We start from the raw sequence: 5696 nt of genomic DNA on the forward strand, positions 1-5696 counted from the left end.
AACCATAGTCATACAAATACATCTGTACGTACATATATACAAACTATCTACAAACTATCTATCTAGTTAGATAGATAGCTACTAAAAGTTTGTACATTTATAGGTAATGGGGAATGGAAGGTGTCACCTAAAGAAATTCAAAGAGTTGGACCAGAATGAGGGTGTAATGATAATGATGAGAAAGGACTGCAGGAGATCCAGAATATTTAAATAATCACTGATGTGAGTAATTGGGTGCAAAGTACAAATGAAAGATCGCTTTTAAAAGTCACAAGAATATTGCGACTTTAGCTGAGATGGAAAGCCTATAGCTGATAGCAAAACCGATTTATAGAAGGATACTAAGCAGTTAGTGTCACTCTTTTGATACTTTGAGAGAACAGGAAAGTCATGATTAGGATAGTTGGAAAGGCACAGGGGAAAAAGGAAAACCCAATGGTTGCAGGTGGTTACAGGACTGATGCTTGTGATTATTAAGCCTTCACCTTTAGAAACCAAGATTTTTTTTTTTTCATTCTGACCATTTATTTGCAGCACACGTTCCACATCCACAACTCTCTCCACTCAAAAGTTCTTGGAGACCATGCCGTCCGCCTTGGCCAATCTTAGGATGGAGTCATCTGATTCACCCATCCTTCGAATAGCCCCGCAGATAGCGTAGGTCTTAAACTGGCCATTGAACCTGCCTGTGACCTTGTCGACCTCGGCCACGTTCATCTGGATGGATGCGTGGTCCTTGGCGCCAATGATGCGGTTGCTGGCCGAGCACTTCCGCGGCACGTACAAGTCCACGAACTCGCTGGCGTCGTTCTGCATGGTGCGGCCCCGCCTGTTATCTCCACGCGACGAGCGCGAGCAGAGAAAGGAAGTGGCTAGAAACCAAGATTTTAACAGACGTTTTTAAGATTTAGACCAAATTAATTAACTTTGTTGAGTTTAATGATTAATAATAATTTTGTTAGTCAGAAATACATAATGTCAGGGGTGGGGAGATGGCTCAGTAGAATAAGTGCTTCCCTGGTAAGCAGAAGGGCCTGAGCTCAATCCCCAGTTCCACTAAAAAAAAAAAAAAAAAATACATAATGTCTCTAACAAATGTGTGTTTGTAGGACATTTTCCATTGCAAGTTGGGCAGAACCATATGAAGCCAATTTAAGCCAGGAGAAATGAAGGCATCCAGAGTTCAAACCATGACAACACCTTCTGTCCATTTGCTGTGGTCTGCATCTTTCACGCTGCCTCCTTTTTGTGTCCTAGTGGTGGCAATAGACTTGCAGTGATTTCAAGGTCTTTGTCATTTTAGGACAAATCCATTAAGAAGTGAACTGGGCCAGGGAGACAACTCAGCCGTCTAAGTGCCTGCCTAGCAAGCACAAGGATCCGTGTTTGATTGCCAGTACTGCATGCTGCGCTGGCCCTGCACTGAACTTGCCACCGAAGCTGGGCATGGTGGTGTGTGCCTATAATCCCAGCTCTGAGGAGGCTGAGATGGGAGGACAACTATGTGTCCAAGCTGTGTAGGGATACCCTGTACCAAATACATACATTTTTTAGAAAAAGAAGTGAATGCAATCAGACAGCTCCCATGATAGATCTAAATTTTAGTGATTTAGCAGTTTTGTTCACACCTTACACTTGAATCCATCTTAGTGGCCAGAAAGGTTCATGTGCAGACTGATTTAGAGGAGTTTAGCCATTGAGACTGAAGGAAGGCAGAGATCGAATGAAGGTTAGGGGCTAATGCTTAGAGAAAGAAGACTGGACATTGGTCAGGTAGGTATTAAAAATCCACCAAGGGCCATTTTATTTAAAGAGTTGCCTAAAATATACCTGTGATTTTGTATTGAGCTAATTAGAAGAAAATTGTATAGAAGTTTAGATTTTAGCAAGAAAAGGTACTAGGAGATGATGTGCCTTGAATTATAACAAGAATGAATGGATGTATCATTAATTTTCAAGTGTCTAATTGTGAGTTTGCTTTATGTTTGTCTGGATAGGGCTATGCTTGTGGACAGAGCCACCTTTATTATTTTTTATTTCAAAATGGTTGCAGAATTGAAAGGTTAATTTTAGATGTGCTTTTTTGTATTTTTCTTTATTTTTAAACCATACATTTATTTATTTATTTATTTATTTATTTATTTATTTATTGGTGGAACCGGGGATTGAACTCAGGCCCTTGTGCTTGCCAGGCAAGCACTTATTCTACTGAGCTATCTCCACAGCTCCTTTTGCATTTTTCTTGTCTGAAAAAGAAATAAAGTTTGACAATTGTTCATTTCATTCAAATATAATAGATTAAAATGTTTCAAATCAAATTTTCCAATGGATTAAACATTGAAATTGGCTTTGATCTTTTAACATGCCTTCATTAAAGTATTTGTTACAGTGTTAAAATAATAAGGGTAGATATTTAATTGAATTAAAACCAGCTAAAAAGAAATAATTATGATTTAAAGAAAACAAAAACTGTAGACATACATTTTTGTGACTGAAATTTATAGAAACTCACTTTAGAAACTATGGCCTTCTTAAACTATAATCATAAGAAATTATTTTCCTATATAAGAAAAGAATATGTGCTATCACATTTTTGACATTATTCTAAAAACAAATGAGCTTGCTATATTATTTTTGTTTAAAGAGAAAAATAATCTTAATTTAATATTTTTATGTAGCTGGGTAAATGTCTTTATTTTTATTATAATTTTTATTCATCTTAATGAGAAAAATAAAATGCAGTGAAACAGTTTCAAAACAGGTTAGTAGGACATTTACAATAATTAATAAATAGCATATTGTTGTCATCATAGTAGTTATTCAGAGGACAAGATGCAGACATGATATCTATCTAAACAATATTAGTACAAACTTTTATTCTCAGTGAACTAAGAGAAAGTAGCTGTATATCTATCCTAACTCTCTTGTGCGCATGTGTGTGTATATATATAGTTCCTTCCCCCCCTTTTTTCACAACAAAACTGTCCTTTATTTACAATTTTGTGAAGTTAATAATGAAAGACACTAGGTTGCCTACCAATTGATTGTAAACCTTAACCAGACAGGATGTTCATCTCAGGAGTGAGGTAGCTTATTTGCTTTGGGCACTGGGCTAGGATGCACCTACATATATTTGATTGATTTGCTAGCTTCGTGACTTCCAACATATCCCCCTTTTTTCATTTTTTTTTTTCAGAGATGGGTGTTTCACTGCAGTTAGAGAAGCTGTGTTTGGAGAAGTCTTTAAATGACCTTTTCATACTTGAAACCAGTCTAAAGATTGATTTTAGGTATTTGAATTCAGTAAAATAACCCAATATAGTTCAATAGTCCATAATAGGAGTGCGTTATCCACACAACTGGCAATTGTTAGAAGTTGTTGACTTGAGCCTTTTACAGCTCAGAATACTAATATGGCTCTGCTTTTTATACTTCGTTTTTATACTTTTCTGCTGGATGGTTAAGACCAAGATAAAGCAAGACCTACATAACTAAAAATGTAACTTTTGTATCTGACAAGGTCAGTCAAATCCCCTCAGAATTTACACTGGAACCATGTACAGCAACTTGTAGATCCTTTGTCAGTGTCAGCCACGTAGATGAGTCATGGCCATTGCTTGACCAAGTTGCTTTCTGTGAAACCCTAAAATAAATTTTTCTCTCTAGGTGACTCTCCTTAGGCACACTATATGTCGTCAATCACTTTCCTATGTGGCCCCATAATCTCCTTGGTCAGAAAATTTGAGACACGACTGAGTTATAGGATGTCACAGTACAGGTTCTCTTATGTCCTGAGTCCTCACTGTGCTTGAAGGGTTAGGGCCAAAATATTGGCTATTTTGTAACCCTATAGTTCTCTAATTTTTGCCCTTCAAACTTTAGTTGTTAAACATCCAGAAGAGAATCTTGATGATAGTATTACCCAGTAACAGGGGCAGTTGAGCTTAATATCACTATCTATCTAAATATCAAATGCCTTAGACATAACATGGAACTGCTATTTTCCAGCACCCATGGATATTCTAAAATTTAAATCCCTATGAAATGTGAAAAAACAATAACACATTTTCACACAGAAATTTAGAAATCAAGCCATATATGACATTGTAGCAGGACAATCCTGTGGCATATTGTTCCTTCTCTCTTGTTTTCTTTTGCTATCTTTTTAAAAAATTACTTTAAGGAGAGCATAGCAATAATTGGTATGACATGAGAAGCAGTATGCATTTAGATGACCAAAACGACAGGTATTTCAAGCATGGTTTTAGTATTCCACATTGCTATCCTCAGCGTAGTTGCTGGAAATGTCTTTTTAAAAAATTAAACCTTAGAATTAAGCTTATATAGATTTTTTTCTGAGTTCTTTCCTGCAAGGAAAAAGAAAACACCATCAATATTTGGGGAGCAAAAAATGACTGAGGAAATCACAGAGCAAGATATTGAGTGATGCGTGGAATACTTCCAGAAAAATCATATTTTAAAAAAATACCCTAAAAATGATTTAATAATACAAGAATGTACTTTATGTTCTACAGATTCAAATGCTTTATATTTTGATAAGTTTATATGAATTATAATCACTTAAGCTCATTTGAAATTTCATATTGTTTGTGTTGAAAACTCACGGTATGTCTTTGAGTTTATAGGAAACTTTGTTACTAAATATTTCAGATGGGGGTGTGATATTTATCAAAACTACTTCAGAGAAAAAAACTGTAATTCTTACATGCTGTCCAGAGTTGATGCTGTGTTGTTCAATGTTCAAGAATAATAACCATGACAGTGTGCTTAATACAATGCCCCTATTACTAAATTGTTGACCAACCCACTGACATTCACTGGCAAACTATCCTCTATTGTACTATAGCTTGGTGTCTGCATGAGGACAACAGTCTGGTTCAGGGCTGACCAGACTGAGGTCGGTGGTGTTTTTCTAACCGAGCTGGGTTGGCCCAGCCAGCTACTCCAGCAAAAATGTATTATGGGAAACAGTCTGGTCTCTCACAGTGAAGAAAATTTCCAGGCAATACATTTGATTGTTCTTGTATAAACAATACAAGTATTGGAAGGGGAGAACTGACATAACTTTATGTGAAACCGGCCCTTGCCTGTTCTTGTGAGACACACCCAGTTTAGAATGCTCCTTGTTAAATCACAAAGGGCCTGGGAGAGAGGGCAATGTAGACAGCAGTATCCCTATGCCAGAGAGTTGTTCAAACATCAAATTACTTCTGCACCAGTTTGTAATACCAACTATCCAGTGTAGCCCTCTTTGCCAGGACCCTCGCCACTGTGGTCCCTTCCTTGGACCCCTAGATGTCTCTGCAATACAGCAAGGGTGGGTGTGATTCCTGGCAGAGCAGAGGATATAAGGCCCTGTCCCTGCACTGCAGTAGCTGTCCTGACTGGCAGCATCCATGTACTTCTTGTTCTGATATCATCCCAACCAAGAGTCAGTGAAATGTCACCCCAGCACCTGGGTTGAAGAATGAAACCCAAAGCAGTTAGTACAACAATACCAATCAAAAGAGAGGATAAAGACCCCAGTGTGAAAACAGGTGGGCTGTACATTCCTATGCCTCCCAAGGACAGACTCAGTATTGAGTGTGGTCATTTGTCCTTCCCTCTTTGCCTCCTCTGCTTTTGGAACTGGTTCTGTTTATAATCCATCCTAGGGTTTATAGCAATGGCTCTAA

The 5696-nt window shown here is 37.6% G+C and overlaps 1 pseudogene across 1 annotated transcript; it reads right to left on the reverse strand.

Annotated features, from left to right (window-relative positions):
* Positions 1–512: 512 nt before the first annotated feature.
* On the reverse strand, positions 513–870 carry LOC101562249 (annotated as a pseudogene). Its single transcript, XR_001116971.2, has one exon. The product of XR_001116971.2 is annotated as a 40S ribosomal protein S21 pseudogene (transcript).
* Between the last annotated feature and the right edge of the window lie 4826 nt (positions 871–5696).

This window comes from Octodon degus, unplaced genomic scaffold, assembly GCF_000260255.1.
Source record: "Octodon degus isolate 3935 unplaced genomic scaffold, OctDeg1.0 scaffold00009, whole genome shotgun sequence".
NCBI lineage: Eukaryota > Metazoa > Chordata > Mammalia > Rodentia > Octodontidae > Octodon > Octodon degus.